Consider the following 25,663-nt stretch of genomic DNA (forward strand, 5'->3'; position numbering starts at 1 on the left):
CAACTGTAAGATGTACATTTGCGGCGATGTCCTAGGGGCTAATGCTCATCCAATATGACACTGTGCCAGAAACGTAGCAGAGCACACTTCTCACTGCTGGAAACTGATTAATATCTACAACTGCTAGAAGAAAGCAAGACTCAAGTTCAGCAACTTAGAAAATACAAAACATGCTTCATATAACACTGTAAAACAAAACAATGTCAAAAACTAAGTAGTCTACAGCATTGCATCAGGTGTTAAACACAGTCAAAAATATTTTTTAAAAATCATTATTCTTCCTCCCTGAAAAGGTGAATTTCTGGCTTATTATCAAATGGGTGAGTGAGTTTCAAGCTTAACTGTGCTGAAACTCCCAATTTGAGAAGGATATCAAAGTAAGGCCTCCGGACAAATGACTTTTTCTTTTTTTAACAAATTAACATACTTTCTTTTTCCTTCATGGTACACATTTTCACTTAGGGGATTAGGAAATATAGGTGTGTCAGCAAAGCTTATATTCTACTTCTATAACTGAACTTCACCCAACATAGCTCTCGCTAGTCATAGTCACGTAAATTAAAATTTATACTATGAAAAGGACTGAATTGAGTAATTATAAATAAATTTGTAAAAAAATCCATCTAAGGTGAAGGATGAAATTAGCTACATAGATCATGTATTTAGTAGTGCTGATCAAATCAACACATTATAATTTATTTAATTTGACTTTGTTTAAGTGCATCTCAATAAGCAAAAAAATATTTAAAAAATATAAAAATGTTACAGTTCAGCAAGTTTATAATATATTTTGATTACGCACAGACAGACATTTTTCAAGGGTTTATTTCTTTCAGTTTGATGATTATGGCACGCTGCTAGATAGAACCCGAAACAGAAATGTTACGTTATATCCATCGCACAGTAACAGAGAAGAGTTATGACTTGACAGCTCTCTCCTGACAGTAGACAGTCTCTGACACCTTCCACAAGAAAGATGGGCTGCAAAAGTTTATTGCTAACGAGGTTGTTCACAGAATGCTGTATCCAAGTATATTTATGGAAACATGAGTGGCAGAAATAAGTGGCAGAGAAAGATGCACAAACAGCTGGGATAACCAGAGCCTTGAATGTAAAGCATAGCCCATTGAAAAGTATGAGGGAGATTGACAGGATGTCGACTGCAGCTGGAGTCGGTATTTCAAGAGTCAGAAGACACAGATAAACATAAGACACAGTCCTCAATGTATTAAAGGGGGTATAATGTATTGCACCAGGCACATTGTGCAATTTTTAGCCAAATCCAGCAAATATATGTTACCTTAAGTTGTTATGAAAATGCTGTATATGTCAAAATAACTTGAAACAAATGTGACCTTGAATTTGGCCTTTCTCTCCTTAAGAATCTCATATGCTTTCAGCATGTCACCACAACAAATTTGTCATTCACAACTGTTCTTAGGAAAGTTGTAGGTTGGCAGACTTGAAGGCAGAGCTTTGGGTAGAAAAGTGCCGCATTGTACAATTGTAGACTGTATAGTGTTTTCTTTTTAACTTTGTAATTTTGTTATGCAAATCACCTTGAACCACCTTGCTGCTGAAATGTTCTATTCAAACATTAAGGCACCCCCAAATGGCTGCCATGGGAGATTCCAAAATTTCGCAAACATGAACGAATGCAACACTCAAAGGATGTTTTTGAAGAGATAATGACATTAGCACATTAGAAATTATAAAACACCTACCTGGTGGTGCTGTGAGTCTGCTGAGCTTGACTGTATGTCTGTATGACTGTATAAAGACACAGTATAAAGGCACTGTTGTGAGGACATGCTGAGGGCAAAGCATCAATAAGAACATAAGCTTCATAAAGAGTCAGAGTCCAATTTGAAGGCATCAACTTCCAAAGTCAAATTTCGTTTATATTTGATATACTTGTATACAGCAGTTTTATAACAACTAAAGATGCATACTTACTTGATTATGCTGTGAAATGACATATGTGCCTGGAAAATACATAATACTTCACTTTAAGATTCACTGCATAACCCAAAGTGCATCTGAACTCACAAAGGAGTTTTTATGTCTTCTTAGATAAATATTCTGAAAAGTTGATAATGTTCCAAGTGTTTTATTTACGCCAAAGGCTTTAGAAAAATAATAATGCAGACATAACAGATACAAGCTGTTATGATCTGAGAAAGCAGCTCTATCAAATGAAGCATTTCTTGTTCTAAATTTTATACACTGTACTAGCTTTATGTTTGTGGGAATACTAATGCAGCATGACAAACCTAGGACCAATATATGCTCACTTAATGTATTTTGCAAAACTCAAAATATTTAAATGTTTAACTTGTCATGGTGTTGTTATGGTGGTGTCATGGCAATAGTTTTAAGTTACATTTATTGGAAATGGTCTCTTCAGGCCACAGCAATCTCCAAATGGATAGGCTATTTTCTAAAGTGGATAGGAGGATCTTCTGTCCCAATGGAGATTGGACGACATGTAGGGGATTGATTGATTGCTGCAGTTTTTCTTCTGTCACAACACTCAGTATTAACAAGGCAGCACACGTAAATTCAAATTATTTAAATTAAAAAAATAAATAAATTGAACACAAGATGGGCAGCCCTTTAGTCAGCTTTCTGTCGGAGCTAAGCAATTCTTTGCAGTGACCATATTTATGTTTATTTGTACCACATTTAGAGCACAGAAAGTTGTTCTGATGTAATAGAATTTGACAGTAAAAATGTCTACATGCAGTACTGAATCATGATGAAAAATCAATGATGTTCTCATCAAAAATGTTTGTGGCAAAAAGATTAGATTAGCCCGGCCAGACATACGCCGAAAAAAGCGGCTTAATAGTTGCTCCTTGGAAAAGCATTCAATCTAAGTTTGCATGGTTAAAAAAGTAATTTATTAAAATATCTAACTTCTTTTGTCAGTAAACAAGTTCATAAAATGTTGCAATATGAAGGGGCTTATTAGAGCACAGCGTTGTTTACAGCCAAATTGCATCTGATGATTTAAAAAAATATATTTTTAAACCTGGATCAAACTCAAATTGTTTCTTTAAATTTCTTACACTTTTACTCTCTGGTTATCTGCTGACATTACTGTTGGGTCAAAAAATTTGGCACACTTTATTCAAGAGCACAGAGCTGAAAATTCTACCAGTGACCATGTTCAGGTGCACATCAGTTTCTTGATTGAAAACAATATTTAACATCATTAAATATTTAATGATGTTAAATATGATGTTAAAGATTTAAACCAAGTTTAAATCAGTTGCTCCCACAATATCTCCACTAGTCATGTTTATGCACATACAAGTACTTTTTTTTTTCTATCAAAATGTGGGTCATTACTCGGGTTTCTTCATAACCCCTTAAGTCAGTTTCCTTTTTGAGTGCAAATGTCCAGTTTTGTATAATATCAGTGACATGAGCAATTAAGAGCAACCTACTTTCTGAAAATGAGAGCATCTCTAAACTGAAGGCAAAAGTTTAACACTATTCAAAACTTTAGTAGAAAAATACAAAGTTGAAAAACTCAAACTTAAATGTCAACAAATTAAACAGAGGGTGATATTTTCCTAAGTGTTTGCTTATGTTATTGATTAGCCCATGGCATAAGGGTAATAAAAACCCCAAACTCAGTTTCTCATAAAATTATATTGCATCAGACTTGAGAGAGGCCATAGAAGATGTCCTCAAATCATCACTGAATGTGGAAACTTCTGACTGGTCCTCATACAATATGGATCACTGCTCGTCCTCCAGAAACTGAAACCTTGATGCTCTGATTTCTCTTTAGCCATAGTAACATACTTTTCACATCTTTGATTCAACAGTGACTTACCCACCAATACATTTGGGAATGGTAACTCGTGAAGCCTTTACTTTTTCCATAGTCCATCCCTCGTGAATTTCCCCAAACTTTAGAATGGTTTTTGTTTCACAATTCTGTGGTTTTTCCTGTTGCTTGCATACCTTTTCCCCTATTATTTTCCTTCCATTCAATGTTCCATTAATGTACTTGCATAATGCACTGTGTGATAGTGTCTTTAGCAATGACCTTTTGTGGCTCACTCTCAATTTGGAGCGGGCCACGACTGTTGGCTGGATAGCAGTTTCCCCGTAGGCTTTAACATGATTGAAGTACAGGTATAAATATTTTCCTGTGATACTGTAATTTATTTAGATGTAACTGTAAGATTTAAAACCTGACCTTTGCAAAAATACCAAAATAGCACTCTTAAAATGTGCCTTCAGGTTGCTTTAGTCCAAGGAGTTGGCTAATATAAACATCTGAGTGTTTATCAGCCTCACTTCAATTCTAAGACCTGAGGGAGAAAATTTCCCCCCAGTCTTTTTCTAACATGGCTTATAAACATATTACTAACGGGCTTATTATTATTTTTGCAGAATTTCTTAAGCAGTGTTTTCTCACTGTGGGAACTGATAATGCCCATGTTCACATATACTGCATAACTTAAATGTACATGATATACTAATTCTGATGCAACGTTATCATGCCTACATCCACAACACTCCCACACACACAAAGGCAAAAGCTTGGAAAAGCAGCTGAAATAGGTCGGGAGGTGGGGGTCAGGGTGATTTCTCAAAGGATTAAATTATTTTTCTATTTTAAATATAAAATGGTCAGCCGGAACATTTTGACTTCTCACAGGTAAAATATATGATAATGTTAATTTATTAAAATCTTCCCAGGATTTGCATGGAGGATAGACGGCACTTATGCTAAATGCATTTGGTGATAAATCATAAATTCTATGTGCTCATAGCAAGTAAAAGAGTATTTCACTTAAGGAAATTACTGGGAGAGAAAATTAATACATTTTTTAACTGGATGTGGTTTTGACCTAGAAAAAAAAAAAGAAAAAAGAAAAAAAAAACACTGGGAAATTTGTATTCAGACCTTGTGCCTTTCTAACTGAACAACATGGATAATCGTTTTAAAGTATTTTGGACTTACAGTACCTGAAATTCTTGACTGGACTAAATGTCTTTCCATTTCTTTCCATTCTGAAATGCACTAATCAGATTAGACAAGATTTTATTTCCTCCTCTCCTTTGAATTTAAGCATTCAGGCTTTTGTATCTGCAGACAAAAGAACAGCTTACTCAGCAACCAATTCAAATGTGATAAAAAATAACAAATATATTTCATATTGTTTTTAAAACCCAATACGAATATGTAAGTAGAATAATGCAAAAAGTCTGTGTTTACTAATCAAAACTATACAGGAAAGAAAACTACAGTTGTCAAGCTGCAAGCTGAATTTTAAACCATTTTCAACAAAAAATAAAACATTTGACTCAAAATTACTATTGTGCTAATTCCATACCAGCCCATGCCAAGTCACAAATGGAGTCGCTGAAGGATAGCATCATCTCAGATCACCACCAATGCAGACGCTAATACTAATTAATTTCTCCTTTGAAACCATACAGTATTTCAAATTCAAAGGATGTGCATATGTGTGGAGACTGCTGCTATTGAAAATGTCCTTATTTATATACATTTACAAAGAATTTGTGAAGTATTTAGGTCCAGCAACAACTTCTCTCCATGATTTATGTTTGCAAAAGCAGGCATAGTAATGTAGATATAGAAACTCGGCTAACCCTGCTATTTTGCAAACAGTGTTGACAGTTGGTTAAAATATTACATAATAAACATGTCTAGGCTGCTAACAAGAGCAGTTCTGTATTTATACGGCATCATTCCTCAGCCATGTATTTCTCAAAAATAGATCAACAGCAGAGCCAAACTGAGATTACATAGTAGTCCATGGAGGCCAAAAGCAACTAAGAATTTCACATAAATGTTAGAATAAAATTATTAAATTTTACTGCACCTTTTGAATTATAGGCAAACTGATTAACTGGTTTGAATCTACGTCGTAATGATGGAATAGGGAAGAAAAAAACAATCACAGGTAAAAAAAAAGAACAATCTCTCGAAAATTAGATGCAGGGTAGAGAACATCATTTAATTCATTTACGGTAATAGAATTTAGAATTATGCATCTCTGAAACTCAAACTACAAAAACATACATCTCCTAAGTAAGATGCTACTGTCAAAAACATCATCTACATAAAGCTTCAAGTTTAAATTCCTGCTTTGCTTTAAATGTTCACTGAGACTCGTAATTTCCACGCAACTAATGTCTGTGTTTTTCACATCTCGGAATATTTCCTTTCATCAAGTTTATTATTTTCAATCAGTATGAAAAAAATGTGACAGCCTTATTTTAATTAACTGCTGGACATTGCCTAGGAATGGGAACGGTATTACTACATTATTCTCTGTATAGATAGTGAAAGTCAGTCACATTTCTCAGGAATCTTATTAAAGGGTTTTTAAAAAACTGGAATAGTATGATGGGGAAAAAGTTAATCTGTTCTGAAACTGTTACTTAGTGTACATTGAAAGTCTAAGTAAACAGTAAATTACCCACTTTAAGCTAAATTGCAATGTAAAGTTAATAATCTTAGATAGCCAAAAAATAAACTTGTCAGGTATAATATTGAGAAAAATGTCTTCTGCACTGATATAATTTATAAATGTAACATTGCAAAGAATAATACTGTTGCTAGGCATTTTTTGCAAATCAAATCATCCTTATTATTCCCAAATGATAAAAACTGATTCATATTAGCGTATAGCATCAGCTAGGAAATTTTTATCTTACACAAAAGGCCGTTGTCAGAAAAAGTTTGGGAACTGGGTTTAAACATTTATATTTGACAGATTTGAAAGATTTCAGCCCTCCTATTTGCTCATAAATGTGAGCTAAATATTTAACCCTGTTTATGTTCATTTCTGAGGCACAGCAATCATGTTTGTGCGTCAATTTGACCCTGGGAGTGTTTAATCATGCAATAGGGTCAGAAACCAAAAGATTTCTCCAAAACATTTTTGAATCTGATAATTAACTCCTATACTAACCATTTCAATCAATATTTGTGCAATAATGTTTTTTTTTTGTTGTTTTTTTTCACAAATAAAGGATCAATAACGACAACTTACTCATTTACTCATTTGGACATAGAAAATGACAAATAGAAAAAGTTTAATGCAAATAAAATACTTCCAATTATTTAAAAAAAACAACAAAAAAAAACTTTAAAACAGGTCAATTTCACACGCAACATAATAGGAGGGTTAATATTGCCCACCAGGTACAAGCAGACATAGGATAGCTGTATAGGCATACACAGTCACTGCTTTACTCTGTTCACCATTCTCAAAATATAAAGCGGTAAATACGGCTTTATGACCATTAAATAACAAAGTACTGGACATTCTATCTACACTCATTGTAATGGACATTAAAAGTTTCAGGTGCTACTAGAGGGGCTTTAAGCTTTTGTTCCATTAGGAGTCAATTTCATAAAAGATGCCATGGGGGAAGACCAACTCTCAAGGCTTCGGATAAGGTCCACTTTACAGTATTATGTGATTTATGACCTCTTCAAACCTGCCACCTTAGCGCCTAAAGGTTATTCACAGTAAGAAGTTCACCTTTACAAAGTCAGTTATTGTGTACTCTGCTGAATTGATTTCTGCTACTCATGCGACCTGACAAATTACATGCAGCTCCAACATGCCTCTTCTTCTACTGCTGGTGTAAGTCCCTCATCAGTACACAGACACACAAACGCAACGAATAGCTGATGTGGTTGTGCTGCTGTGTTTAGTCTGGTGTTAAGGAGCCTTCAAAGGTCTTCAAATCCCAATGATGAAACATGAATAACTGTCTAGCATGTGGTTTCATTAGGCAGCTAGCCTTAATTTGAATTCTCATCTCCCATGGAATGGTGACAATTAATTAAATGCTAATTCCTCAAAGTTCTGGACTTTTTTTCATAACAGACAGCGCTAAAAAACAAACAAACCTCAAAATACATATTTTCAGTGTCTGCCATCAAGAGATAAATTATGGTGCAATTATACCATAATTGTAAATGTGAGTTTATTTAGAAAGGGCATTTACAACTAAGCAAGTTTGACCAATGACAAGTTATGTTCACTACAACAATAAAATAAGATAAATAACTGAAAGCAAAGCAATCTAAAAAGAATTTTTAAAAAATAAAGAAAAAATTATTATTTAAAACAGAGCAAACATGATTAAAGGGTAGTTCTATTAAAAGGGGGCACCCATTGCAAAAGTCAGCTATTTTTAATGTTTGGTTTATGGGACATCTGGTTAGTAGACCTGAGTGCTGTTGTTGTAGCATAGTGGTGTGAAAGTTTCTAATAAGCAAGGACAACCCATGTGGCATTGTAAACATTCAACAAGATAATTAAATTCATCCAGTAATGAACATGAAGCCAATGGATGGAGGCCAGATCTGGTGTTATACGTTCATGGTCTCCTGCTCCTGTCATTAGTCAGGGTGGTGGCGTTCCACTGCATCAAAAGAAATAAACTGACATCCCTGGCATCAGATCTGGATGCCTCCAGGGCACCTTGCTTTGGAGGTCTTCCAGCCGCATCTCATTGGGTAGACCTAGAAATGACTGACTGGACTGTAACTCCCTTGGATTGGGAACCATTAGACTCTCTCTGGAAATAAATTTTAATGTTAAAAGATAAAAAGTTTAGAACCTCGGATAAATGACTTGATAGGTCCATCACAGGATACATCATAATGAAAAAGGTAAACACAGTCCTGAAATCAGGAATCACACATTTATGCAAAGTTTAGTTTTGTTGGAGTACAACCTTTCACTACAGAATAAACAAGAAAAAGTTATGAATGTGTGTGATAAAATGTTTTTTGTTTTTTTTATATATTTAAAAGAAGATTGAATAGTGTCTCTCCTACACCCTCACTTTGACTCATCTGGTGTATTTTCTTTGCCAGCTTTCTTTCAGTGATTCATCTCTTAAATTCAGTAAAATATTCTATGAAATAAGTAAAAATAACCAACATCATCTAAACAATTTGAGCAATGGCTTTTTGATAAGAACGGTTTCTCATCCAAAACTTTTAACTTTCGTTTTTTTTTTTTTTTAAGCATTTAAATCTAAGTTACAAATTCAGATTTTGTAGTAAGGATGCTTTCATCATTTATTTTATAATGTATATGGATGAATTACTCAAACTGAAAGCTATTGTGAATGTTTGACGTGTTTCTCCCATTGCAATAACACCATTCTGTTTTGTTGTAACGCTTTTAGTTTCTGTCTCACAAGACATTTACTGTACAAAAGAGACATTAATGATTCCTCATTACAACCAAAGTATATTTTGCCACACTTCCACAATACTTTGAAGTCATTCAATAAGCTTTTCATTTTAGTTTGGGATTTGTATCCTAATGTTCCACCTTGATTTGTAATAATTACTTTATTTAAATATGATAGCTCAAGACAAAGTGACTGGTTAAAAGAATAAAGAAAAAAAGAAAGAAAAAAAAGAAAGAAAGAAAGAGATAAACAAAGAAAAGAAGAAAGTAAAAAAGAAAGGACAAGTAGTAAGAAAATAAAGAAAGCCTACACAGTACCTAAAAGTGTTTCATGCTTCACATTGTCAATCAATTCTATGACTCAGCTAATAGCTCATTGGAATATCCATGTTTGTGCAGAATGTGATAAATTTGATGCTTCTTAATCTTTAAAATAGTTTTGTAGACAACCAATTAAATTTATGCATTATTGGGAGACTCTTGGCTACAAGGCCATGAAATGCAAATATTTACTTTTAAGTGAGTTGTCTGTTAGGTGGTTACAAAGCACAGGTTCAGTCTTTGTGTTGAGTTCTCTTTTATGTCTACATTAGTCACAGGTCAGAGTTAAATGTCATGTCTTTAAAAAAAAAGTTGTGTAAGGGCTATTAAAGAAATCTGTTCATTCTCAAAGGAAAAGTAAAGACGAGGTAGTCATTGCTCATTAACCACTTGCAACTCTATAAAACAGTCTTAGTCCTATTATGGAAGTTAAAAGTGGTTTAAAGTCTCTTACTCTTCTATGTGAGGTAGAGTGGATAAGAGTACCAATTCAAACCTTTCCTGCTTATCAGAGTTCAGGTCACAAAGGTAACAGTTCTAGGCCAAAAACCAAGACATGCAGTGCCACTTCCCAATTCATTCAGAGAAATCCCAAAACATTGAGAGTTCCAGGGATTTACAGTTGTTCCAGTAATTTCTAGAGCTGCCCTGTGGTCTCCTTCCAGTGGGATGTGCATGGAAGATTTCCAAACGTAGGTACCCAGGAGGCATCCTGATGTGATGCCAGAAACACCTCTTATTTCTCTTGATGTGGAGGAGTTAAAATGTATTCGACTCCAAGCGTGACTTTGGCTACCTTACAGCAATAATATTCCTTATGTTTGCCTTAAAATGTTTGTAAGCCAGTTTGTTTTTCACCCAGGAGTGCAGCTTCAAGCCACCAACAGGCCTAAAATAAACTTATCTTCTGTCTCCCTCTGCCTTAAAATTTATTTTAAGTTTTAATTACAAAACAGTTTGGTAATACCATCTATACTTACATTTTGAAAGTATTGTGTAAAGAATCGAAAGAAATACATTCAACAATTGTGTTTGTGCTTGATGTAGTATGTAAATGTTTTAAGGAAAAGAAGAGAGAAACTACAGCTATTCCATTGGCAACTGGTTTCAAATCAGTCTAAATGAGTTGCACTGAATCAACTGCACTGATTGTTTGCTGCAATGAGGCCTCAGCCAGGACTTTGTCCTTGGTTTGACTCTGCTTCTCATCATTGGTGTCTATTATTTTTGTTTCTAACATAACTACTTCAGTGTAATTAAAAATCTGTAGTGAATGTATTTTTATTGCCACATAGAGTTCAACAACCTGCAATATTTAAAATGATCAAGCAAGAGGGTCCTTAAAGTACTATGGTAACATAGCTTCTTACAATTAAGTGTAGCATGGAAATATTTTTGACATCTTCTTTTAAAATCTCCTGAATAAAACAGCTAACCTTGTCTTCAGAGGTTAGCTGTTTTTAATTGAATTCTGGGCTAAGTACAGCTTTTCTGTGAAGGCCTTAGAGATTTGTGAGAAAATGTTAGTGAAGAAACAGTCTCATAAAGACAAATTGACACACCTGTTTGACAGGTGTTTCAAGTAGAGTTTTGAACCTCTCACACAGAACTGTTCAGTCCAAAAGTATGGTATATCTACAGTCTAGGGGTGCATCGATTACAGTTTTCTTACCGATCTTTTAAAAAGCCTAACTTACCAATTCCATATATAAATTCGAACACAGCAACTTTGAACATGGTGGCAGCTTAATTACAGATGAATTTTTTTCTTTTATTTTCCGGGGACAGAAACACTGGGCAGAGTTGATGGGAGAGACTTAAATACAAAGCAAATCTAGAGAAAGAGCTGCAAAAGTCTTGAAGCTGTGGCAGAAGTTGTGATACAGCCAAATCTGCATTGAAATAGTTCAAATACAGCTGGGAAAATGTGTTAGACCAGTCCCACAAAGATTCAGACCTAAATACAGTTAAAAATCTGTTCAGAGATGCTTTCCATCAAATCAGATTGAGCTTTAGCCATTTTGCAAGAACAAATTTCTGTCTCTAGATGTGAAAAGCTGTTAGTGACGTACCACTAAAGATTTGCAGGTGAAATTGACAGAATGGCTGATAGGTGTTGACACAGGAGGGATGAACAGAAATTCATGCCACACTTTTCAGAATTTGTCATCAACTTGGTCAACCAACTACATTTTCTGTCCACTTCCAAATTGTACTCTACTTTGTGCTGGTGTTCCACATAACACTGACATTTTTTGTTATAATGCAACAAGGTATGAAAAGGTTTGGGGGTATTTTAACTTCTGCATGGCACTGGCATCTATGCAGCCATAAAATAACATTTTATAGCATTTTTTTATTTTATTTGTACAACTTGTTCTATCACAGTAATTTTCTTACTAAAAAGTGCAGTAGCTCCCAGATGCAATTGTTTTACATTGTTTCACATTTACATTGTATCAGACACATTTGAAAGAAACTAAAATTGAGTTTTTTTGTTTTTCCTTCATTGTTAAAAAAAAATCTCCAACATCAAATTTCTGTTTTTGTGACTGGGTGGGATGCACTTCCACAATGCTAAGCACACAGGTCCTCGCAATTATGCAACAAAGCTTTCAAGCCTCTCAGCCCTTTAATTTCTCTGCGATCTCCATGCACTGTCCAATTCCGGCAGCAAATGAATCCTTCACAAACACTGCAGTACATACAATTCCATCACATGCAAACCTCTACCTATTCTATCACACGCACTCTCCTACATGCCAAAGTTAATGCAGCATGTGGAGCTGATCTCTTAGGGGTTGCTCCTGAAAAGAAAGTGAACCTTCTGTTTCTCAAAGAACCCAAACACTGCAGCTAAATGGATTCCCTCATGAATTCCAGAAAGTATTTGAAGGATGTGGTGCTATAAAAGTCTCCATCAGGTGGGAGTCTTATTATGAGCAGATATTGGGTCCATACAACAACACATTCTTTACAACCTTTCTCTTCCAATCAAACCCTCAGAACAAGAAAGACCTTTTCATTTTAATTAAATCTGAGGGAGTCAATCAGTGGACTTCATACCTGCAAAAGGTATGTTTATTTATTTAGTCTCTTGCATAATTAAAGCCAGCCTTCAATTATGTTGTGTGCTGCAATCAATATTTTTGATCTGAGAGGAAAAAATTGGAAAAACTAAAATAAAATATATGTTGGCACAAATGTAAGGGTATGTGAACCAGAGGTCTTTGAAATTCGCCAAGATTATACTTTATTAAACTGCATGGGAGACACGACTTATGGTTTATAAAGAAAATGTTTAGAACATATTATTGTGTGAAAATTTAGTGCATGAATGTGAGTAGAAAAATAGAAATAGAGCATCTATATCAGTTGAGCCAAATACACACCTATATTATTAAACATGTCTATGTCCAGAAAGTACTTCTTAAATTCGCTTCCTTAATTAATCAAAATACGCACCAGCCTGTGTCCCATTGTGCGCAGAACTTGCCAGAAATTAACTTACCCGACTTCCGAAGCAGAAATGAAATGGCCGAGGAAAACCATCCAGCGCGAAAAGCACATTAGATTCCACATTAATGTTCATTCACAGCTTCCCGACGTTCACGCCGACACCCAGTTAGTGAGCCGACAGAGGAGCGCGCTCAGGCGAGAGCGAGCCTCTTGGCCACAGACAGCGGAGAGAGGTGCGTCAGTGGATAGGAGGTGTGAAGACAATATATTAGCAACAGCAACAAAGTATAATAATAATAATAATAATAATAATAATAATAATAATAATAATAATAATAATAATAATAATAATAATAATAATAATAATAATAATAATATGTATTATAACTTAATTTATAAATAAAAAAATGACAGATTTAATGTCAGATATATAAATACCCCTACCTAATTTTGCTCCGTGTCTGTAGTGTATATTCTATGCAACGCATGGCCGGCCCAAGGCATAAATGTACTAAGTAGTTGCTTAAAAGACCCCAATCCAACAGGTGGCCTCCAAGAGCACTATAGCATTCTCACACAATCAGGTTTACCAGTGGATTATTTTTGTTTTATTTTCATATAACATAAATCAACCATAACTGTGCTAAACAAAATGTGTAGTCCTTGATGTTTATAATTCTAATGTTGACCACAGAAGTAAGGCTTTTCCTGAGTAAAACAAGATCTAACCTTTTAGAAACCTTAAAATAAAAATAGCAAATAACAGTTCAGTACTTTCACCATAAGTAAGAACAAGCTTTTCTAAATTATGTCAACATCGGAAAAAACTGCATGCCTTTCCCTTAAAATATTTGGATTATATGTAAATTTTTGAAGTAAAATTGTCTGGACTCCAGAAACCAAAACTGAAATACAAATAAGTACTAAGCATCCTATATTGATAGCTTTTAAACATGCACACATAACTGTGTGTATATTTTCCCTCATACAATATTAATAATTGCAGTTTTTAAAATTTTTCAAGGCTATAACAAAACTTAATGAAATGTAAATAGAATGCTTTCTGTGTTTACAAATTAAAATGCAGAAAGTGTTAAATGCATCTGGATTCAGTCCCTTTGAGTCAATTCTATGTAGAACTAATTTTTGTTGCAGTTACAATTGGAAGTCCTTTGAATATAGACCTCAATTAGCTTTGCACATCTACAAATTTTGCTCTTCTCAAACATTTTCCCAAGAACACATTCTGGAGCTCTAGTGGCCTTTATATATATAAAAAAAGTGAACAGAAAGGAAACGGGCAGTCGGAGCAGACAAAAAGACTCACTGCAAATGTCCCAAGGTTGGTAACCATCCATGGTGGAATCATACTACTGATAGATCCTGCCCTGCCCTTCTTAATTTTATTTCATCAGACATTGTGGTGTATTTTACATACGTTGTAGTTTTCAAAGTGTTGGTGATGCTTCAGGACCAAAAGTTCTGCTGGCAGAACTTTAGTTGAACAGTAAACCGAGTCCTGAGGAAATCATAGTCAAATCATAAAGGATTCCCTGCTGTTCTCCGGATAGAATTGGTTTTATAGGGCACAGGACGACACATATACAGCACCATACCTGGGTTTTTTCCAACTTAATAATTTTATAAAACTGTGATTAAATGCACCACCTTTGCTCTTCTTCAGTATTGCCCATCTCCTCCTGCACTGGAATCCATTTGTTCAGACTCAGTGTCTCCATTAGTTGCCCAGAATATCTTCCTAGCTCACCCAAAAGTCTTCTTGTGTGGTCAAACACTACAACAGAAACATTTCTTATTAAACCAAATTGTGACTGGTTAGTCACAGACTGATCTTAACTGTGTGAAGTTTCACACTACCATTTGAGCTGCGAACATAAGAGATCTATTAATGAAAATAAGATGATGTGTGAATTTATGGCAGCAGGATGTCCACTTTGGTTACGTTTATAAGTTCACAGCATATCACAGAAAAAAACCCTTTACTTATTTTAGAAAGAAAGCATAATATCTATTTTAGTGTTATACTTAGGTGTTTGGCAACAGAAAAGCCTTTAAGAAAAAGCAATGAGGGCTACATTAAGGGCTTGAATTCAAGTCCTAATTAGGAAACTGGAAAACACTGATTAGACAATGAGCTAGTGTGTGATTCGGAGGTGTTGTGCTACATTTTCTATCATTTTCTCAACTCACCTCCCTCTGAGCGCTGCAACATTGCTATTTATTAAGCTGGATGTTATGTAAATTTGTTCTCCCTGTGTTTCCTACATAAAGTCACTGATAGATGTCAAAATTCCACCCAATTGACTACTGGATGTAGATGAGTTATAGTTATGCTATGAAGATATACAGTAATTCAGACAGTTTGTTGTGATGTGTGGGCAGATGTGGGCTGAAACTTTATTTCACTTGTTTTGATTAGAATAACATGAGTCTAAAAATGGAATTAAAGTGCATAACAAGCCAGCCTTTTTATCTGTAGTGTGGTCACTTGTTTGGGTGCAATGTTAAAGAAGCATCACAACTGCAGCCCACAAATCCAAGTTAGAGGAGCTAGAGGAGTTATAGGTGTTTGTTTCCAGCATAAGGTTTGCTGCGGATGAGGCAACACTTTCAAATGACTCACAGAACAATATTTGCAAGGTGGAAAACAATGTTTAAGATGTGACTGAAAAGAAATATTGGGTTATACAGCAACTGTATCACTGAATTTCCTGGCAGCAGATGGGTCTGGTGGAAAGTTTATATAAAATCACCATCGGCAGGGATGTCATTGGTTTTGGTTAGTTTTGAACCTTGAGCGATGCATTTGAAGAGTTTTAACAACAAATGCATTGACTTTAGAATCCAAAAATAGAAGTATACATTTAAATTTATTGCAGAGTTGAGTTTGGTTTCTAAATCTTCATATGTTCAAAATTATACATACAGGCTGAAAAATTTACACACTGCATTGATATGTCCATTAGCAAGTTGCAGAAAAACTATTCACTTTTTGTAGACAGTAAGCTTACCATTTTTATTATTAGGGCTCAGTTAGGGTCACAATGTTTAATAGCGTTAAAGCCAAGGCCATTCCAGAGGCCGAATTTAATATCATGATTTCCATTCTAAATATTACTTCTGATCCATGTCTGGGATCATTATCTTATAAATCCCTTTTGTGTCAAGTATTGTTGGTTTAAACTCTCATCTTTACCAAATATTTATGGGGTATTTGAGCAGTAATGTGAAACTTTCACCATATTACCGTAATTAGCAAAAATGTTCAAAAATTCAAACTTTACACTCAGCTTGCCTTCAGATGTACCACCTATCAATTACCTGTGGCTTAGAAATACGGTATGCACTTACATCTTGAGACGCCGCTTTTGATAATCAAAAGTATTTGTTTAATACAAATTAAAACGTGTTATATCACATTATAAATATCCAGGTCTTATAAAAAATCCTTGAAGGTGGTGGTACTTTGAAAATTTGCTATTTCTGGTACTTCCAAAAAATGACAGAAACACAGTGATGCATTTAGCAAAGACTGCATGATTTGGATCCCCATAACATAATTTAATAATCCATGTTTTTGCAATGCTACAGGAGTGTCAAGTTATGGCACAATTCCTCACAAAGGGCAAGAATAAATGGCAAAAAGAAACAAAGAAATACTACATGGAACACTGAGATTTTTGGATTTAAGACTGCAGTCTGTATGTGGAATGATTAAATCAATTTGACAGACTACAAGATTATAGGCTTTAAGTAAAAGCTTTAAGACCAGTAAATGCATCAAGTTGCATGTGGTAGTAGCTGAACAAAATGAGGCTGGCAACTATTAACTCTCATATTGAGTTATCTCAATATGAGACTCTAGAGTATTAGTGAAATTGTCTATACAAGAAAACATTTTGATTTGGGGCCTCAGAAGTCAATTTTTAGTGTCTTCAGGATTTAGCCTTATATATTGTGGCTCATAGTGCTTTCAAGAAAAAAGGTTGTGTCTTGTGGACAATGAAAACACACTTTGTAAACAGCTGTCTCTCAGTTGATACCTATTGTTTGGCTCCTGCTTTTGGTTCTGAATGAGTTTAAGTCTCGTATTTAACATATATGGCAAGGCCTTGCCATGTTAAACTTTAGCATTGAGGCAGCAGTAGTAGGTGATTCATCCAGTAAAACTGAAAAAAAACATAAATGTGCCACAAACTTTATATTACTTGGTCATCTGCAGGAGAGAAAAAAATAAGCCTTGGCTCAAGGACTTCCCAATTTTTTTATTTTCCAGACATACTTGATTGTTAGACAGAAGCACATTAGGAGTTTCTGAAGACCTCCATCAGCCCTTTGGTTTTTGGTGTTTGGCTGCAAAGGACTCACACTGGTCCACAAAATTCTCCTGTATCCTCTTACACTCTGACACATCCACCCACCCGCAAAGCCATTGGATAACCTTTGTAGGTGGCAGCTGTATCTTTTCATATGCAATGCTTCAAGTGTAGTCAACTATCAGAACCTCTTCAGGTCCAACAGGGAAGCTGTATTCATATGCAAAGTGAGATTGAAGATATACTATAGTATGACAACCTGCCACTGGGGTGATATAAGCACCATTCATATGAAACCATTGGGATTAGCATCCATGCTGGGTGGAGTGTACTCTACTGTCTTCCTTACCCTTGTTTCTAAGAGGCTGTTATTGCTGGGTGTTTGGAGATCAGCTTGAATGTGCATGCTAATGTGAAAAAAATATATAAGAAGAAATGTTTGTGCTCTCAGTCTAACCACCATGAGACAGCTTGTTACCAGTGAACATCCCTCTGCAGACATCACTGACTCTTCTGCAGCTGCGTTGGCTCTCTCTCTCAGTCATGCAGGTCTTTTTATTCCATTTTAAACTCACCAACATGGATTTCTTGTCTATTTGTCACCTCACTTGATTATCCTGTTCCTCTCAGTAAGAGAAAAGGACAATGTCATTAAAAACTCATTAAACTTGACTGAGAAACCTCCATATTATTGTATTCATCTAAAAGGGACTTGAGCAGAGAAATAGCAACTTTCTCTAAAACTTTAGAAATATAAGTGAGTTTATATTTTAAAAAATTGCTGAAGCAGTTGAGTGAAGACCAAGTTTCTTAAAGTAGTGGCTGCCCCACAGCATGATTAAAACTTACAGGGACAATACCTGACAGCAAACTGCTGTTTACAACAGCGAAAATAAATTGCCCTATGTTTGGGAAAGCCTCTTTAAAAATGTGAGCAGGAGCAGGATCATGAGGAGAACTTTATGACTTTATATGTTCAGTTATATTCTTTAAAATTGTTAGATTCACTTGTTCGAATTGATCAAACACGGCTGGACAGGGGATCAAACACAGAGGATCACAAGCATGTGCTGAGATGAGGGCTCTTGCAGTAACAACCATATGTATGGAAAAGTTCATGAAGTCATTGCATGTTTCAGGACATGCTTTCAGATTGAACATATTTATGTTTCAAATACCAGAGTTAGAAATTGACAATGATTTCAGTTTTCAAATGTGCAAGCTAAAAACTTGGAGATGTAATCGTAATGAAAAGTGGGTCTAAAGAAATATTGACTTAGAGGAGATCAGTACAAGTTTTGGCCACACATATCAGATTTTTATTTCTAACAAGCTAAAAAAAAAAAACATTTATCCTGTGCTTCACAGTTATGTATATTGTGCTAGTCTATCACATGAAGTTTGTTGGTTTGCAACATGACAAACTGGGGAAAAAAAATTCAGGATATGAATACTAAAAATGCATCAAAACACTAATAATTAGAAACATGTAAAATAACTATAATTCGAATTGAGATAGAAAATCTTTCATTGGAACAGATTTTTTTCAAGAATATGTCTACATTTTTTTCCACCAAAAAGTGAAAAGGTGGGAAACCATTAATTGGAAAGTTAGATAGGAAAAAAAAAAATACAAGTCCAGAGCTGAGACCAGACTAAAAATGTTCCTTTTATTGATGCTGCAGCTACAAATAATTAATGTCATGTTTCAGACTTACATATTTCACACCTGTGAGAAAGCCTGAAAGAAACGAGTCAGAGCTCTCTTCAAATATTTGTGAGCAAAAGTCGAAGGGAGGGTAGATATAATATCAGATCAGTAAAAATGAACTGTAAGTTGTGATAAAACCCCGGCATAGATTGCTGTCTCCCATGTGGCACCGCACAGCTCTAGTGGTGATTAGGGCTTGTTTGAGTTATCTGTGTGTGTCTGTGTGTGTGTGCACCTCACGTCATGTTCCACCTATCTGTTGATTAAAAGGAACCTGAGAAACAAATATCCCCTTGGCATAATCATTTTCCTGTCCTCCACATTTTTTGACACACACTGTGGGCTTTTCATGACTTTTAATTCTCTTCTCCGTCTTCAAGAATTGTAAATTAAAGGTCCAAGGCTAAAGGAGAACTTGATAAATGGCTTTTAAAAAATAATTTTATTTGTTTTTTTTTTTTACCGAACTGTAATCTATTATTTTCCAAACAAGCCAGCTTTTCCGCCACCTACACAATTGCATATCAAGAGCAACACAAATAAAAGGAACCAAATGTTCAGTCCTCAGCGTGGGAACTAAACGGAAGGTAGATGGTGTGAAACAACCTTGGATCAACCTTGTATAACATGAGAGTAATTTTCTCCACCATCAGTTATTAGTCACTTAAGGGAGACAGACGGATGGAACATAATTGTTACCTATCAATTTCCATCCTTGTTTGGTGTGAATAGCAAGTAGAAGCTGTGGTAGAGAGTAGATAACATGCAACATAATTATATATATATATATTTTTTTATGAGGAAAACAATGAATAGTATGTGAAGTTAAATAAGAGAGGTTGGTGGGATGCTTTGAGAAAGATTCCACTGGGAATTCACATCAGTGTGTCACCTTCCTGAAATGAGCCATCAATCCAAGTTCATTAGCGGAACAAATTTCATCCACATTAGTAACAATACAAGTTTGAAGACCAGCATGGGAAAGATACAACAGCTAGTCTAAAATGCTGCTACTCAGACACTCACACACACAAAAAAATAGGTAACTTAGAGTGTGCATTATATGGACAAGCTGTACTTTGAAATAAGGCAGATCCATACCTGCATTGCACCATTCATTCATAGAGTAATACAAAGTTCTCTACAGGAAATCAAAGGAAAACACTTAAAGTGTTGTTGTCATCATCAGTCAGAATAATATTCAATACAAAAAAATAGGAGAAAATACATGTTTCAATTGCAATAGTAACCAAGAACACAACGTTCCTCCAAAACTGATAATTAGACAAGTGCTGTGAGGAGAGATCGGGAGCATTTGGCTAATAGGTTTGGGCAAATAGTGCAAATTCAAGATATGCCGGGCTGATAGACTCCTATATGAATGAGTGCTGTAATTAAATGCAAATGTGCCTCAGCAGATGATTAGTGGACACTTACACAACCACATTATTCTTGTTGCATATTTTCTATATTTGCCTCTAAAATATTTTAGCTTCTTTGCAGCAGAGGTTTTCAGATGTTAGTTCACATTAAAGGTGGAAGAAATGCAACATGACCCAAACAATCCTTTATTTTGGTCTAGTTTTTTATGAAGCAGAAACCAGGTAGTTTAGCTAGGATGTGATGCCTTTACTCATTACTATGAATGTACCCCCCAGGAAGCAGGGTAATTTACTTTTACTATGTACCTTCGCACAATGAAAATCATTTACAAAGTCAGTGAAGGAAACATTATAAATCAAACAGCAACAGATTATGAGATTGCTACATTTAATATAACCTTATGTTTTTCGGTTCAGCACAGTTCTGCAGAATATGTTTCTGAGAAATGATTTTGAAGGAAATATATCTTTCTATTGTGATGTAAATGTCAATCTTTAGCAAAGCTGTGTCACCCTATATATGTATATTCATCCTGTGTAAGACAAAGCTGTGTGCACAAAAGAAAAATTGCGGTAATACGTGTCAGCTTTGCAAGTCTGTTTTTTTGGGAATTTCTGTTTCCTGAAACTGCACAAGATGAACCCAAGTTCTGTTACGTAATCAGCGGAAAACACTCAAATACTAGAATATAATCTTCTCTAGAAAATTGCTTTTTGCTAAACAAAAACCAGAGAGAATAAAATAACCCTCAAGGCTGACAATTAAAATACCTCCATTCCACAGTTCTAGTGAAAAACCTGAAAAAAAATTGAGATAAACAGTGCTTACTATAAATTGATTATTGCAATGCAGGTTAGTAGTGACAGAATTTTGATTGGTTTAAACTTGTTTCCTTGGATGCTTTTGTAAGCATGTTTTGCGCAAAGTACAGTATTACAAATGAAAATTTCAGAAAACAATCTCTCACTCAATTCAATTACCTGAGCAGAAGAATGTTAGAATCTTTTGACATTCTAATTATCTCCCAAAAAACTGATGAAAAAGTCATAATTACAGTGAATAAGAAAGTTGTTAAAACAATCTCACAATTTCTGTTCAATAAACCTTCGTGGCTAATTCTGTGACCTGACAAAATAACATAAACCAAAACAAAAGCAACTGGAATTCATGAGGAAAAAGTGCTCCAGTCTTTATTCTCCAGACTCTGAAGCCTTATATCTACACAATAAGTGAAATCGTCTTTTATTATTACTACTTCACAAGCATATTTACTCTGAGAAAGTACACATTAGCTGAAACTCCCTTGGATTGCAGCATTGAATGATGCTTATCAGGAACAAAGAGGCTGATATAAAAACTCTTAAGAAAGAACTGCATTAATTCACTTTTGGTTACAGGAGGAAGATATATATATATATATATATATATATATATATATATATATATATATATATATATATATATATATATATATATATATATATATATATATATATATATATATATATATATACACGTAGCTGAAGATAGCTACTAAGGGACAAGGGTGAACAGAAAATGGACTTATCAGGTAGGTACTTATAAGCAATAACAGAGTTAATATTATTTTACTATTATTTCCTGATGGTTAGGTGGTTCCCAGATATGGTAATTTTTACTTATCTCTTTTTTTTATCAATTGCCTTTGAAATTTAATGATCATTTGTACTGAAACCAAATCTCCTTTCTAAATATCGAGACAATGCTTTTACAACAACAATATCATGACTCAGAGATTTTTTCAGACTAAAATGTTAAGCTGACCTTAACAGAATAATAGAACAGTAGCTTGATAAATGTGGGGATCTGAGAGGGCAGAACAAAGGCAATTATACACATGATTTTCCACTAAGTTTTTTCCTCTTTGTGGCAATGCATGAGTTAGACACGTTACGCATTTGAGTGCGCAATTTTTCATGAGCTCTGGCACCTTCAGAGAGTAGGCTAATACCGGAGGTGAATTCTGTGTGGAAAACATAGATGTCTGTATAGAGAGATGTTTGCCAAGTGGTGTATAGGAGGATGACTGTTTAAAGAAGAAATAAATGGTTATGCTTGGTAATCTTTCATAGTATTACCTTAGCAATTTAATTTATCAGTATAGCAAAAAATAAACTCAAATAAATGAAAGCTTGCAGCAGTTTTATTTTGAACACACAGACAAAATATCCCAGAAGCTGCATAATTCAACAGCAAAACAAATCAAGTCAGAATTGAAAAAACTTAATCCAACTTGGGACCCGGCAGTAAATCATAACCATTCTTCTAACTGATGTATCTGTTATCTGGTAATTTAAAAAGTAGAAGTTTGAAATGATGAATTACATCAGCCAGAAATAGAGGTGTTGAAAGCATTTGTGAAGTTTTTCTGGCATTTAAGTAAATGTGAATATGTTTCTTAATTTTAACTGGACTAAAACAGGAAACTGTGATTTCAAATGTTAAGAAAATAAAAGGAATGCTATAAGACTTCAACACTTTTACAACATGAGCTGAAATGAGATTTTTCACTTTAATGCTTAAGAACTCTTCAACACACAGACCTAAATGTCATTTATAAACCACCTTTTGTGGCAGACATTTTGTTTAATGACTGCTTGACATACAACAAAACTATTATGCTTTTCTTGCATGTTGTATGTCAACAAAGTTGACAAATAAAGATCCTAATAAAAATTTATTATAAATTGAAAAGTTTCAATTGCCCTAAATTCATCAAGGAGACTTAAAAGCATCTGAAATATGCAGTTGAAACATACAGCTTCCTCAAAGCCACACCATCAAAACATGTTTTTTTTTTTAATAACTGCTGGCATTTTCTGCTAACTACTAGTGACTGTGTGGGAGGTTTTATCCAAACGCGTGTTACTCTGCCTTATGTGGCTGCAGAAACCCATGTAAGCGTCTGCCCTCATTAGTCTGCTTTTCGCTTACATGTAGGAGTCCTTTGATGAAAAGCAGTTTCAGAGCTTTACTGTTCATTTTTGCATTCGTAGAGAATTTTTTTTATTTTTTAAAGTCAAGAGTAAGAACATCATATGATAAAAGAAAAAAATGGCTTTGGCTGTCTAAAAATTGACACAAGTATCAGGCAACTGAAAGCTCTTGTCTGTTAGACCTTTTGTAGGTCCAAACCGGTCGACACATTAAAGGACAGACTTCAGCAGCATCAGTGGTCCTGTTGGGTTCACCTGAATGATCCAAAGTCAGGAAAAGAAAGTGCCATCGGAGGGTGGGTTCACGACGATGTAACAGAGGTTGCTGGTGAACATTACCTATAATACATATATATATACATATATAAAAATCTCAGAAATGGACACATATGTGCACAAGCCTACTCACCCACAAATAGGTGTCTTGTTCAGTTGAGAGGAGATGAATCACTCTTTGAATAGCAGCCACTCACATCTCAGCAGCAACTGAAGTTGCAACAGAAACTGTGTGGCAGATATTAGCAGCTCTTTCTGATGAACAGCAATGAGGGCTGCCATTAGAGTCTCATCCATATAGGCAGAGTCACAGAGAGAGGAAATAAGAGCTCTAATGATCAAAATTTTTGATTTACTCTGAGAGACGTGGATTCCACAAAACACCTCCATGTCCTTTGGGTCGAGATCCTTGCCAAAAATTGTAGTTGTCCTTGTAATGTACTGTACCACCAGCAAAATGATGAAACTGTTCACTGGAGCTTGTCATTGAATTAGGGAAAGGGAATCTTCTTTTTTTCCTTTTTACTAAATTTGCTCTGCCATCACAATTTAGAGGCAAAGCTTTGATTAGGTCTGGCTCACTGTGTGTTTGGTATTTTCTTTCCTTCTTTACTCTTTCTTCCTTCCTCTCTTTAACCCAATTTGGAGCAACTCTGCAAATTTAATCTATGAAATGTTTGCTTAGATCAAAACTCTATTCCCAAGAAGTAAAGTAGACCACAAGGCTTTGTTTGAAAGTCAGAATAATTTGCTTCCTGAAACATATTCTAAGGCTTTTACCAGCAACCATTGCTGGGAAGAATTTACTTACTATTCTCTACTATATCTAAACAATTAATGATCTAAAGCTGCATCTTGAATGAGTGGAATAATCTTTTACATAAAGTATGTATGTGTATTTTGTCTACCGTAATGCACATTAATGCACCCTTTACTGGAAAAGTAAAGCTTCCGGTCAGACCATGTCATGGCATGAATTTCATATAACTGTTTTATTGATTCATTTTGGATTCTTACTTACTACAGAATTTGAACCAGTCTATTTTTGTCTATAGTCACATTGTTCTTTAGTGTTCTCACAGAGTATAGCAGCATGCTTTGGCATAGTTCAAACAAGCAGCGAAAAGCAATGATTTTGTGAATGTTGTTCACAAAAAGAACAACAACCACTCAGGCTGTGCTCATAAAGTATGTTTTCTCATCTTATAACAGTGTTTTCTATATATGGTAAAGACAGACATTTCAACCTCTTGGCTGTAAATACAAGGTAGAAAAAAATGGTTTGCATACATTTTCTAGGTATGTGTCCCTATTTATACAGGGACACATACCTAGAAAAATAATAGCTAGGAGATAACCTTCAATCACGTTACCTCATAATTTAACAAGGTAAGAAATTATACTTTCAAATAAAATCATCTTGATAAAATCATCATTTGCTTGATGGTCTTAAATTGGTGTGACAAAGAATTAAAAGTAAATAAATATTGTAAGTGGAAAATGTGTTTTTAAGGGACTACATATTCGGATCCTAATTTCAGTCTAGTTAACCCAGTTCTGGGTTTGATAACTAGCTAAAGGTGTATTCATCCCAGACTGAAAAAAGGAGTGGTTCAGTTAATCAGAGAGCTCAAACCTAACAGTATTCATGCCCATGTTAAGTGAGTGTAAACATTTGATTGGTACCATGAGTTCTTAAAGATAAACCGAAGATGTGCTTTCTACTGTTGTAATGTGATGGCTGAGCACCATGCAGCAAAACTGATTGCTGCTGTTAGAAAAATCAAAGGATTTATTACATTATTTTTGGCCCGAAAGGTGATTTTCTTTATTAGCCAATTTGGTTTCTAAAGAACTGATAAGACAAACACTTCTTTGAAGAAACACCAAAGTAGATTTGATCTTCCTACATTTGACAGTCCCATTTTACACATGATCTACTTTGTTTACAAATTGCATGAAATGGTATCATCCCATACAGGT

At 34.8% G+C, this 25,663-nt stretch overlaps 1 protein-coding gene across 2 annotated transcripts in view; it reads right to left on the reverse strand.

The window, feature by feature from the left end:
* The window catches only part of htr1fa (5-hydroxytryptamine (serotonin) receptor 1Fa), a 28,734-nt gene extending 15,495 nt beyond the window's left edge, over positions 1–13,239 (reverse strand). Inside the window, exons 1-2 of one of the 2 annotated variants that reach the window (XM_044130816.1) lie at positions 13,051–13,212; positions 1,725–1,770 (exon numbers count right to left, since the gene is read on the reverse strand). The gene's annotated coding sequence lies outside the window, so the exon portion shown is untranslated. Of the gene's footprint in view, positions 1–1,724; positions 1,771–13,050 lie in introns of both variants that reach the window. The other variant, XM_044130814.1, reaches the window with a different exon arrangement.
* Between the last annotated feature and the right edge of the window lie 12,424 nt (positions 13,240–25,663).

This window comes from Gambusia affinis, linkage group LG11, assembly GCF_019740435.1.
Source record: "Gambusia affinis linkage group LG11, SWU_Gaff_1.0, whole genome shotgun sequence".
In the NCBI taxonomy this organism is placed as follows: Eukaryota; Metazoa; Chordata; class Actinopteri; order Cyprinodontiformes; family Poeciliidae; genus Gambusia; species Gambusia affinis.